The sequence below is a fragment of the Anser cygnoides genome, chromosome 7 (assembly GCF_040182565.1).
Source record: "Anser cygnoides isolate HZ-2024a breed goose chromosome 7, Taihu_goose_T2T_genome, whole genome shotgun sequence".
In the NCBI taxonomy this organism is placed as follows: domain Eukaryota; kingdom Metazoa; phylum Chordata; class Aves; order Anseriformes; family Anatidae; genus Anser; species Anser cygnoides.
The window spans coordinates 27,791,436-27,804,989 of NC_089879.1; the positions used below are offsets into that span (position 1 = coordinate 27,791,436).

Consider the following 13,554-nt stretch of genomic DNA (forward strand, 5'->3'; position numbering starts at 1 on the left):
AAATCCTAATAATATTACTTCACAGCTCCAGCTCAACCTGGATTTACTATGCCATGCCTTGGAAAGGTCAGTAACTTTTATTATTTTTAAGAAGAGTTCATTTGTATGTTTGATACATCACTGTTTACTCAGGGTACATTTACAAGTGTATACATTCAGTTCAGGCGCTTGCTCATATCATACAAGAGCCAATTCAAGGCCATGGCTTCTCAGCTCCTCACCTTTTAAATGGGAACGATAGTGATGGTAGTTTCCATCACACTTTCTGAGGTATTATTCCTTAGTGGTGCTAGATTTGGCACAACAATGTGATGCTTTGTGACCATGACTGAAATACTGCTGTCCACAGAGACTCTCCTAAACTGGGAGCGTGCAGCAGCTGTCTGACTGACGGGCTTGTGGCAGGACCGTCATTGTCACTGCTGCTTTTTCCCTGGAGACCCTGAAGTTAACAAGGTTTTGATGGAGCACAGCTGGAATGCCAGTGCTCCCTGCTACAGCGCTTGCCCAGCGTTTGGGAGCTTCAGCCCTCATGGCCTGGGACGCCTTCATCATGCTGCTGTGTTCAGCTGATGCCACAGTCACCTCCCAAAGACACTGGTCATGCACACATTTCCTCAACAGGCCTGTGTTTTTTTACTTGCTTCAGCCAAAATAAATAAATAAATAAATACATAAATAAAGGTGAATTTATTCTTTCTTTGAAAAAGAGCAAGCAATAACACAAAGCAGTCTGTGGTAGAGGGATGCCGTGTTGGTTAAGTGTAATGTGACTGCTGTTACCACCGCTGCTTCCAAGTTGGGGCGGCTGCTGCAGCTCCAGGCTCCACTTGCAACTCATGTTAAGCTCCCTCTGACTTTCTTCCCTGCCTCTCTTCAGATTTTAAAAGGGATCCAAGGGTGGAGGAAAGCTTTAAAAGGGAAAAGAATTGAAGTTCTCCTCATTTCTACAGATATTAATCAAAGACAAATATTTTTAATGTAAGAACATGGCAGTTTTGTAACGATGACTATATGACTATATGAGGAGTTGCATGCAGCCCACAGAAACCCCATTATGCTTTCAGATAAGCTATTTGACATTTTCACTGACTTCCAACTTACTGAGCAACTTTTTCAGCTTTTTGTAGTGACAATATCCAGAAATGAGCTTGTTTAGTCCCTGTACTATCTACATCAAATTAGATAGAAGTTCTGGTTTTGATAAATGAAAGCTGAAAAGAACATCCAAGCAAACAAGCTTTTCCACACCCTCTTGTCTCTGTCCCGGCCCAGCATCTCAAGGTACGATGCTCATTTCGTGCTCTCTGGAACAGGACTATGGCTGACAAAGCCGGATTCCTTCTGGCATTCCCATTCATGCATTCTGTCAAACAGCATTTCCTTTGATTTTTATCAAGACCTTCTTGACTGTGATCTTCAAAGCAATTAATTCAGTGTTCCATGATTGCAGCTGCTGAATAATTGTTTGTTAGAGTATTTTCTTTCCCAGGCAAGAGATGTAAAATAGTTGCTCTACTCAATAAACAACTTGTCAAATGTGATTAGTTAATGGAACTGTAATCACGCAGTAGCTTAAAGGTAAGGATTTGGTAAGTGCTATGTGAAAATGCATATTTAAATTAAAGCTATAGGAGAAGATTTTCCCATAGGAAATCTTGCTATCAATGCTGAAATAGACTATTTACCATTCATAATGATTAACTATAGATCATTAATTAAAGAAAACAAGAGATTAGTCATCAAGCATTTCAAATTAAAGATGCATTGATTGTTTGAGTTACTTTTAGGTCGAGCTGGGAGATCAGGTTAGCACACGGGTCCCTGTGCCTGAGCTGGCCTTCCCATGTAAACCGACACGCAGAAGTAAAAGCCTGTTAAAATTAAGGCCAAGATTTACTGGCCAGTCTTAAGCTCCAAGAGCCTGAAATTTGATCCTGTGTTGCTAGTCATCAGCCCGGTTAATTCTCCGTATCATTCTTGGTAAGATGCATGCTGAAAAGCAAGACACAGCAAAACAGAGGACTCCAGCCTGATATTTCGTGGCAGAGAGGGAACCTCTTATTTTTGGCAAGCAACCGCTAAATTCCAAGCTAAATGCAGTTACAGTGAATGTGCATTAAAGCTCAAAATGCTAATTAATTTGCTTGTTCTCATCTCTCAATATGGAATTTACCTTTCTGCCAGTCCTTTAGAAGAAACCTCAAGCAAACCTACAGTGGCATCTGCTGAAAACTGAAGCCCCATGACAAGGAATCTTGGAATCTTGCAAAGTCTTTTTTTTCCCCACCTCATTTGGGGAATGTACATTCAACCATATCGTTTCTTAAAAGAGAGTTTCTTGCCAGAAAAAAAAAAAAAAACACTTTTTTTTTTTTTTTGGTTAAAAGCTGTATCTATTATAGAAATTTAATTCTCCATTTGGGAATTACAAGCAGTAATACAATAATAATAGTTGTTGGTTACCACATGCTAATTTCAAACTATTCAAGGCAGCTGCCTTCTGCTTTCTGTGCACTCTCTTAGCATTAGACTCCGATATAAAGCGAAATTACCTTAAACTGTCTGTCAGATTGGACTATTCGTTTAACATTATTTAGCTGTTACTTACATTATGTAATAGCAACTGGGGGAATTTAATTACTAAGTCACATATGAAAAATAAGACTTCAGCTTGCAACTTTCAAGTAATTAGCCACCTACCTACTAGTAGAAAACGGGTACCAAGGCACATAACACTGGGCAAGGGAGCTGCCAAGGCCATCTCCCCAGTGACGCACACGCACAGTCAGAGGCTGTGGGGATCATTGCTGCTGGTAGACCAAAACCTCCTCTTTTTTTGTTTGCTTTTTGGAGGCCGGGGGAGGCAAAGCTGTCATGAGCTCAGCAAGAGCTCACCTCCCCAAGAGCTGCCAGGATGAGATGCAGCTACCTTCCCAGGGACATGGGCGTTTTGGTGGCCTCATATCACAGCTTGTGGCCCACCTTTACCTCAGGGGAGGGAAGATGCCAGTGGTGGGCATGTTAGCCACCATTAGCCTCGTTTCCTCAGGTCCCTGATGCTCAGCTACCCTTCACAGAGCCTCGAGTTCCTCATTCCTCTCAGCCCCACCTCGGTGCCTCCCTCTATGTCAGCTGTGGTATCTAAGGACACTGGTTACCTCAGGGAGTGTTTCAAGGTACTGATCCTTTTAAAAGTGTGCAGATTAGCCAAATCATCACATAATCGTGTGCATAAGCATGCATAAATGCATAAAATCATATCATCATCTGATCACATATATAAAAATACTAACTGCAGGACTCCAGCAGCTGGTTTTAGATGAGGCAGGTGGCCAAATGTCACAAGGCTTGCAATAAGATCCCCAAAGCCAGCGCAACCAAGATTAGCACCAGGTCACTCCTCCAGGTAGCTGCATTGTTCACGAGGGGTGTGTGCCAGGGTTTTCCTTGAAGGCCACTTGCTGAAGCAAAGGCCTAGGTCACGTCTGTGCCTGCACGCTGCTTGCAAGCCCCACTCGTGCTGGTTAGTATGCAGCTGGTGCGGTTCACCAGCTCTGCCAAACAGAGCGTTTTAATTCTCCCTCAGTGGAGAGAGGAAACTTCTAAACAAGAGCATGGTTAATGAAAAAAAAAGCAAACAAAATTAAAAGAGGGATAATAACAAACCTCAGTGAAAGTGAAACGATGAAGATTTATGAGGATTTCTATGAATTCCTCACATTCATTCAACCCAGGACTACACAAATTTCAGCACACTGCATGCCTGCTAATGAAAGCAGCCGTGTTTGTGCATTCTCTGACACCGCCTGCGTGCCGGATGCTCGGTGCAGGAGGCCTGTTTGCCAGGACAAGCAGCCCCAGGCCCAGAAGCGCGGGACCGCTGAGCAGAGGCGGAGCGTGCAGTAAGGCACCACAAGCATATCTGATTTTTCACGATTCTGCATGAAGAGACCCTCTGGGCCTGCTGCCAGTGGTAGAAATGAGAGGAAAGATGCTCACCACACAGGTAAGTTAGCTGTTTTTTTGTTTTGTTTTGTTTTGTTTTTTTTCCAGCTGCACAGCAAGTGAGCCGTAGAGCAGTATGCCAGGGAAGTGAGGTCTCCTTCATGCACATAGCTGCCTCTCATTTCCAAAGAGGCCAAGCCAATGAAGCCTGCTCTGGTCAGACTTTATATCTGCTTAAGTGCAGACAGCTAGACACACAGGGAGTGAAATGAAGGCACAACCAAATCCATGGCTAAGTACAAATTCTCTTTTCTTACCACACTCAAGCTGGATAAATCAAAGTTTCCCTGGGAGAGCCGAATAGATCACTTTCAGCAGTGTTCGCTGTAGCCCAGAAGAGCTTTGTCAGGCTGTTGCTTTCCTCCTGTTCTCTTCACAGCGTTGATGCTGTTGGTCAGTGAAATGTTGTGCCAACACTCAGTCTTCACATGCTCCCACAGCAGTAAGCACAAGCCAAGGCATTAAAGGTGCCCTCAGTCTGCTTGAAATTAAAACCTGTTGGAGCACATCTGCTTTAACACATCTTTTTTCCTGGAGAGAGTCCAGTGGAGGACAAGTGCCCAGGTCACCTGCGAGACATTTGCAGTGAACAGTCTCCATCCAAAGTTCTGGCCTTGAATGACACCCCTGCACCCCCATGGCAGCAGGAGCAGCTGTTTGAGCTTGAAGAACAAAAACACCATCTGAGTTCAACAGACAAGCACAGGCTTTTTACAGGCGTGCTCTGAGACCAGCCTCTGCTGGTGTCTAGCAGCTCAGCTTTGCCCTGACCCCTTGTGCTTGGCCTTCTCCACCAAACTCTCTGTGCCACTGCGGGTGTTAGCAGTTGGCTAGTTTGGTAGTGCGAGCTGGGAGAAGTCATGTTGTTCACAGCACAGCTCTTACATAGTTATCTTTGTACTTTTGGTCAGTGAGCTCTCCTACATGGTGTGTTTCAGGATAACAGGTGGAAGTGTAGATAACAGGTAGAGCTGTTACCCGAGCACAGAAAAGTCTCACCCTTTGCAAACAGGCCGATTCTTGTGACCACCTAGGTGCTGCCAGTGGCACAACCCAGAGGCTGCTCACCTGGCCAGGACAACCATGTTGGTGAAGGGATGCTCACCCCGGCCAGGGGCTTGCTCATTTGCTGGCTGCATGCTCTGCACTGGCCGACCTGAGAGCCCTGCTATACATGCTGCAAAGAGGTCCCCGCTGGGCTCCAAATGGCCTGGGACATGGCGATGGGCATGGACACCACAGCCTTGGGTGCTCTGCTCTGTATGGTGCTCTGCTTTGACAAGTACAGCCTGCTTTTGGGAGCTCTAATCAGCCCATACAGGAGCTTCTCTGGTTCATACAGCTGGTTCAGAGCTGTGGAAGCACCTACAGATGGTGCTGGCTGTACCGGAGGGCAGCGTACTGCCACAATGAGATGCAGCTGAAGAAAAGGGTTGTCATGGCTCTGTTGTGCTAGGGGACGATGGTCCCCTGGTGGCACTGAGCTCAGAAGGATGGCAAGGTCTTGGGGCTGCCTTGACCTGCCAACCCTACTACACAGAGAGGGCTTCCTGAGAGAAAAAGGAAGCCATCAGAACAGGAAAGATTGGAGAGCACGTATTCTTGGTGGACAAAAAGATCGGCCACTGATCCCTTAAAAAAAGAATGGTGGAAGAGACTCTTTAGCTACAAAAGCAGTAGATAGTTCCTGTTGCTATTGGCCATAAACTTCACAAGTGTGTGTCTGTGTGAGGAATTCGTGGACGTTACTAAGAAATTGTCACTGCCGGCGGAGCCAGGCCAAGTTATTTTCCACTGAAGTATTTCACCACAATTTATTACTTTGACCTTGCTGTCTGTACTCTTGGTTTCCCCTCTCTTTCTCAGCATCCAGAGACTACCAGCATCTTGCTGTGCCCACTCAGATTGCTAGTAACTTTGGGGAAGCTGCTGGTCTTGCTATGTTCCTCTAGAGCTCACACACAGCTCTGTCAGCTTGTCTGAGTCACTGTGCAATGAGGCAGCAAAGCAACAGAGCATACAGCAATGCTGTGTAATTAAAAAAAAACACGTTGTTTTGGGAAAGAATAAGAGGCAATAAAAATCAATAACGTATCCAAAGCCAGCTACTTCAGACTGAGGAGCGGCTTGGAAGAGCAGGGCCAGCACAGCCCTGGCACAGTACAAGCCTTGGTAGCAGGAGGGCAGAGCAGGAACGCGGCTCCTCCAGCTGGCACAGGGGAGTTGGAGAGGCTCCAAGTCACCTTGTTTCTTTATTTGAAGTATTCAGTGCGCAGCTGTAATTCCATTGCATCTGTTCCATATGGAGATTCAGCCTAATTCTAATAACTTGCACCTCCTGCTGCCCTCCTCGGGATGTTTATTACACAGCCTTAGAGGGGCCCATCCGAAAAGCTACAGCTGGACAGTGTTGGGAACCGCTGGTCTCTGTCTTGCCAATTTCAGTCTTTTGATTCACACATTTCCTGCAAAAAGCACCCCTGAAGCAAGCAGGATGGATAATCAATAGGTGCTATAGGCGAGCTATTTAGTGGACCTCCGCCTGAACTTGGATAAATCGTTTGACCTCCTTCTGCCTCCATCAATCCTGTTGTAAAAGTAGCTTAATGCTGGCTCTCAATGAGGAACAGATGCTCCTCCTGAGCAGAGTTACCCTGCCTCTGTTACAAGCGGGGTGGGATAAACAAACAAACACACGTTCAAAGGAAGCCAGCAAAAAGCACAACAGAAAGCAGGGGAGTCGGTGTCTGCCTCTGCACGTGCTGGCGGTACGCAGAGGGCTGAAACCTGGATGTGTTTCATGCCACACTTTACATTACTGGAAAAAAAATCCCCTAGCCGTTGGCATATATAACATCTTTTTAACTTAGTGTCCCTGCCTTCCCCTGCTTCAGGGGCCAGTTTCTTTACCGCTGCAGTTCGGACCCTTCTCTTTTGCTTTTTATAGCTGTTTTATACAAGCTTGGAAAGGAGTGGCATCAATAGCAGCCTTGTAAGAGGTCTGGTTCGGCTCTGAAGCCTGTCCACACTGGCATGGATTTGGCTGATCTCATTGAGGTAGACTCATGATGTGGTGGTTTATTGTCAGGTTTTATTTATTTCAAATTTATTTTATTGGTTAATATTTGGTTGGGTTGCAATATAGCTGCAGGTGGGAAAAATGTAATCCACCATCTCCATCCCTTGCTTTCATATCAGACAGAACTGTAGCTGAATGAACGATCTGCTTTGCCTGATTCAAAACCTACCATAAAGGAAAAAAGCAATGTGCAGCACTTTTTTCCATACACCCCTCTCTCATTCTTCAGCAGGGAACAGAACTTTACTGTGAGATAAAGTCCTGAGACAAGAAGTTCGTAATGAAAAAGCAGGTGGAGGCTCAGCCCCAGCGTGATTCAGCAACACATTCCGGTTTCTGCTGATGGGTGATACTTCTTGCAAGTATCAAGAGACAAAGTGTTTGAGAGAACACAAAGTTTTTACCTTCAGGTTTCACTTTCCGCACAGGCTACCTCAACCCACGGCTGCTTCAGGCACATGTTGCATTTGCATTCATCAGAACTACACCCAGACAGAGGTTTGCCCCTCTGCAGGTACCTTACTTGACTCAAAACCCAATAGAGCTGTTTTTTTTTAAATCTCTTTTAAGCTTTGTTTTGAGTAGTAAATGCTGCAAGATAAAAGAACAACACACAAGCACAGCATACAGGCCTAAGTGGGCTCCTAGGAATGGCGATACTCGACATTTCCTTATGAAAATGATCGCCTCCAGTCTACAGCTGAGACAAAAGCTCAGGAAGCAGCCATGGCCAGCCTTTGTAAGGCACGGGGACACAGCTGAAATCTTCAGCCTGGACGCTGCCTGCTGCAGACTGTGAGCTGTCTGACTGCCTATAGACAGCAGCCTTCACACATGGTGTAAAATAGAACAACCTGGGGAAGAGGAAAGTACCCTAATGAGACATAGTTGAGCGAGCCATAGTTGAGCCCATCCTTGTAGGAGCCCATCTAGGTATTAGAAGTATTTGGGAGATTATGATGACAATATGGGAATGATGGAATTTGGGAAATTCTGATGAAAGCAAACACTAATGATTATGATACGTGTGATGTGCTGCTCACCACCAAGCAGATACTGGCGGTACGGAACGACAGACTGCACCTGGAAGCCTGGAGTCCCTGCGTATTAATAACCTCAAGTCCAACTACTCGGCACTGCATGAAGAAACTGGAATAAAGCCACCACCCCTCCCTCTGGTGGGACAGAGGTGCTCGGTTTGTAGCAGCAGACGGGAAGGACTGATCCTGCTCACGGCTTTGCCTGCAGCCCTGGCGTGTCCCCACTCTGTCCCACAGCCCTGCAGCAGCCTGAGCTGTGCGCTGCTGCCGCCGCCTGCCCCTGTCCTCAGCTTCTCACTCCCCAGCCTACATCACCAATGGCTTTTTCCCCAACCCTAGCCCCACTATAACTGTACTCAGTCAGGAGGAATAGAGTCGAATTCTTCATTTCTGAATCGCAGTCACCACGAGAAAACATCACCAGCTCCTCGTGGAAAGCCATGCCTGCAGAAATAGCAATGGGCCCTCTTACCTCATTTCTCTCATGGCAGATGCTGTGTTCTCAGTATTTGAGAGGTTAACAGATATTCTCTTTTCTGCATTATTTTGTATTGCTCTCACTTTCTTGCTTATGAGACATTTAGAAAATGATTTTTCCCGTCATCCATCTGGCACGAGCCAAGGTGTAGGACCCCTTCCACACGTGCGGCAGCGGCACTGAGCACACGTACACTCTCTCTATATGTGAGTGCTGTATATAAATCAATATTTTTCACTCCCTATTGATTTCTTTCTCCATCAGAAATTCAGCTCTCATCTAGCTACAGTTCCTTGAATGCCACAGGCAGCTGGGGGACGTGGCTGGGAGGGTGGCAGCGCCCTGGCAGCAAAGCCCAGCAGCTGCAGGACAAAGCAAATACGCTGCAGCACTTGGCCATACGAATTTTCTAAGCTTGGTTTCCTCAGGAAATGCTGCTTATGCAGTCATGGTGTGCTTCTGTGTGTGCCTGAGCATTTCGATTTGTCCATCAGTTTCTTCCAAAGAAATTTTAAAACTAGCAATACCGAAATACCCTGGTAAACGATCCCAGCCCCAGGGGCAGGGGAGCAGCTGCTCAGAGGTAAACATGTTCCCATTTGGCATTAGGAAAATGGCCAGGCTGCCAGAGAGGGGAGACAGCTTGTACCCACTGCGGGGAGAGGTGAAGTGCAAGAGCAGCCCTTACAGGCACCAGCGAGCCCACGGGGGATGTCCCCACAGCTCAGCTCAGGCTGGTGGTGAGGAGCTTGCTCCTTCTGAAGTGGCAGCACAAAACCCACCAGGAGAAGCCAGCCCATCAGAAAGCGACCACATAGCCGTGCTGCAATCTGCCCTGCTTGTTCACAACTCCACAAGCACGGAGAAAAGCCTTTCCCCACCAAAACCTCACTGTCTCACTGTTCCAGGTGAGCACTGAGAAAAACATCTACTTTATGTTCTTCAAAGGAGTTTCCCAGCCAAGACAATGGATTTGCAGACCCAGCAGAAAGCAATCCTCTGCTCTCCTTCATTAATTTTCTGGGGGAGAGGATGGGGAGGGGACGGAGACCTGACTGGGACTGGCTGGCAATTGGGCTGGAGCTGTTTCAGATTCATGTTTTCTCACATTACAAGAAATCAGAAGTGGCACAGATTTTTTTGTACCTCTTTTGTAGGTCACCTTCAATAAAAATGTTAATAACGCTTGCTATCTGTATATCTGAAATCTAATACGGTAACTCTGTAATTCACTGTCTTTATCGGCCTTCTTTAATGTATAATTTAATGCCTGTATAACTATTTTGTTTGGGTATGACTCTCAGAATTACGACTTTAAAAAAAAAACCTGTATGCTAGTTAACTACTTTTTATGGAAAGTATTTCTTTCATGTTATTTTAAAACCATGGAGCCTGGGGAAGAATTTTATGGACCACAGAACCTCGCAGGGTAGTTAATTTCTGTTTGAGCTGGTTTCTCTGCTATTTTAAAAAGTGCCATCAAGATCATCGCTATTTCTCTTGGTTGGGTGCCAGCTGACTATTCTGCAGTTGCGACACATCCTTGTGCTGCTAGTAAAGTGGGCAAATAGTAAACACGGGAGCTGAAAGTGGAGCTGGCGGCACGGCACCTGGCAGCAGGGCCACAGCAGGCAGCAGGGAAGGGGAAAGAAGCCTTCACCCACCAGGATGAGCAGCCCTGTGCCTTAGTGTTGTGATGCTGGACGGGAGACAGCAAAACACAGGGTTTCAGGGAGGGCCTTGGGGAAATCTGACACTTTTCATGAGTGCCTGAGCTCAGGAGGCCCAAATAATTGCAAAACTGCCATGCAATTAAAAAAAAAAAAAAAAAACTAAAAACACCCCACCATTTTTTTCCCCCATGTTCGGATGGGCATGAACTATTTCAGCCAAGAAACTGGGGAAATATGTAACAATAAAGTCAGCTTCTGTACCCTCTGCCACTGGGTCCCATCCCAGCTCTCCCACTGGCTTGGAGCTGGGGCTGCAGGAGCCCACATCGCCCCGTGAAAGCTGCTTTCTTCCTGCAGGCAGTGACTGGGTCTCAGTCACGTGTGTGCTGCAGACTCAATGGAGCATGTGGGTCCTCGTTGTGTTTGTGTTAGCTCAGAGTAAATGCTCTCAGCTTTAAAAGCAGTAATTGGGTGGTTAGATGAGCCCTAGGCAAGCTCAAGCTATGCACTAAATATTCTGCCTTTTGTTTCATAATGAATTATTTTGTGTATCTAAGCAAAGCATTTTTTTTTGGTCTTTTCTCTGCAGTTTGTTCCTAGCCTACTTGTGGGTGTGTGTTGAAATCTTTGCCTTTTGCTTACGAGGTCAAGTGCTTTAATCAGGAGCAAAAAATTCGCGTGCTTTAGTCCTAAATTCTCTGAGTGGCTGCCAAATATAATTAGAAACAAATGGCTTTATTCCTCATTTGAGAGCTCCACAGACACTGGGGGGGGGGGGGGGGGGGGGAGCTTTCTTCACCCGGCTGTCTTTTGGGGAGCTTGCAAACACAAACACCACCATGGAAAGACTTGGTAAGAGGGGAATGCTCTGCTCAGAGGTGCTGAGCTGGTGGAGCCCAGCCATCAGGAAGGCGTGCAATGGCAGCGGGAGGCCATGGGGGCAAGGACCTGGCAGGGTTTGGGAACCTCAAAACGTGCACTGGGCTGCAAGACCCGGGGTGGGGGGGGGTGGGGGGGCAGTGGGGCCACCCTGCTGGGGCACCATTCACTGAGGAGGCTTCCTGGGCAGCTCCTCACTAATGGCCTCCCCCAGGGCAGGGCTGTGTCACGCAGCAGGAGCAGTGTTACGGGGGCACAGAACGCACCGGGGATAACAGGACATGACTTTGATAGCATGCCCACTTGACATGGCGGCATAGATACTTGCTATTGAATTTCAGACTTTTTTACACACACAGCATCACAGGATATCAGACCTCCAGCAGGTAAGCCCCAACTAGATGCACAGGTAATTTATAAATTAAAAGCTCTTACTTTGTTCTAAGCAACACCAGTTAGCACCATTCACTGCAGAGATTCCCTTCATCTCAGCTGAAACACACCTGGACTGCCTGCAAATTCAATTACAGCACATCTAGTTGTATCCTTGAACCATCCACAGCCTGATGAAAGTGCAATAGTTTCTCAGATGAGAGTACTTTGCACCTAGAGCGGTTTCCAGAAAGTGTTTTCCCCTCTGTTAAGGGGCCTAAGTTTGACCTGCGGGTGCAACCATCCAAACCAAAGCTCATGAGCACCATGAGCTTCCTGCTCTGCAGGAAGCCTGGCAGGTATTAAGTCCTTACTGCAGTTTGTCATGGTGAGAGGTTTTTTTGCTCAAGCTTCACACTGCGAAGCTTCTGATGTTGTTACATGTTAATTAAGCAATCCTTTCACCTGCTCACCCAACTCCCCACCATGCTGTGTTTCTCTTGGCATGAGACACAGTCTGTCAGACCACCTTTAACATTGTTTGCAACCTGACCCCAAAGACTTACCTTGTAGCTGAGGGTTTCCCTTTGCCTTTGCCTTCTGCTCACCCCTTGGCAGCTGCTCTTTCCCTGTGGTGTTGACAGAGCTCAGCTCCTGCCATGGCACCTGGTTCTGGCTGTCCTTGTGTGAGGAACAAGATGTCCAACCTTGGGGACACAGCCTGCAGCTCCTGAGCCCCAAAATGGTTGACCCTAAATAGGCAGGGGCCATTGTTCACCCCCTGCTGCCTCCAAGTCTGACTGGGTTTGATGCATATGCAAATATTTGGAAGGGACAACCTGGCTGCAGGTTTTAAACAGTAAACAGTTTTGGCGCCAAAATGGTGAAAGAGCGTCTCTTGCTGGCTCGTGCAAGATGAAAATTTTTGCAGCAGCACCCCAGAGGATGGCGTCACCTCATGGCATTGTGTCACCTCATGGCGTCACCTCATGGCACTGTGTCACCTCATGGCGTCACCTCATGGCATTGTGTCACCTCATGGCGTCACCTCATGGCACTGTGTCACCTCACAGCATGGCTCCACAGCCTGGCACAGCCCTGCAGCATCACGTCACCTCACAGCATCACCTCATGGCACGGTGTCACTCACGGCATGGCCTGGTGGCACAGGGGGGCCTGGGGCACGTCCACCCCCTCAGCCAGGGAGCCGCACTGAGGGTGCCGCAGAGGGGTTTGGGGACAGCCCCTGCCACATACCTGGTCTGAGGGACATCCTGAGACATCGCTGAGGGTTGATTTTATTTCTGCAGGTCAATTCCAGAGTGAAATGAGTGAAAATTGCAGGTTTTTGCCTCCCTTTTATCCTCCGTTGAGGACAGCCCCACGTGCCTTGCACCTCAGCCCCTGGCCGCCTCGCTGAGGGGAGGGGGGAGGGGGGAGGCGTCGCCGTGAGGTGGCCGCTGGTCACCAGGAGTCTGCCAAGGGTTTTGTTGCTGATCACAGAAAAACAGCAGCTGTGGAGCAGCTCTGTCTCCTCAGGAGGAGGAGGAAGATTTTTGGTGTGGTAAATTCTCCAACGAAAGATTTTTTTTCTTTAATTTTCTGCTCGTGGTGAGAAAAACTCTTCCGGGTCCTTGAAGCGCATTTTCCCCCAGTACAACGCCTTAGCATTACAGTGCTGGGTTTGTAACCCTCTTTTGGCACAGAAGCAGAGGCTTGAGAGGACATGACGGTGCCACTGCCCCACTGCTGTGTCCCCAGCAGGGTCTGGCAGAAAGGGCAGTATGTGAGGGGACAGATTCCCTGCTGCCACCGCTGAGGGCCTGAGCCCTTGGTATTTGCCTTCAGTGTCCCTGGGCAGGGCCTTCCCTGCCCTCCCCAGCTGCCACCATGGCCCCCGCAGCCCATGGCAGCCACTTTGGGCTGTGCCCCAGGGCTGCAGTCTCCCGGCTCTCCCACGTAGCGGGGCTGCCGATGCCCCGGCAGAGACAGGGCTTGGGGCTGAGCTCTGCGCCTGGGAGAGGC

At 47.8% G+C, this 13,554-nt stretch overlaps 1 long non-coding RNA gene across 2 annotated transcripts; it reads right to left on the bottom strand.

Annotated features, from left to right (window-relative positions):
* Nucleotides 1–658: 658 nt before the first annotated feature.
* On the bottom strand, nucleotides 659–12,864 carry LOC125183431 (uncharacterized). Of its 2 annotated transcripts, XR_010833031.1 has the most exons (4): nucleotides 12,645–12,864; nucleotides 12,096–12,564; nucleotides 11,593–11,669; nucleotides 659–911 (listed from the first exon to the last, which is right to left on the bottom strand). It is a non-coding gene; the product is annotated as an uncharacterized lncRNA (long non-coding RNA). The 2 variants fall into 2 exon arrangements; XR_010833030.1 differs by lacking the exon at nucleotides 659–911 and having other exon boundaries at nucleotides 11,455–11,669; nucleotides 12,645–12,860.
* Between the last annotated feature and the right edge of the window lie 690 nt (nucleotides 12,865–13,554).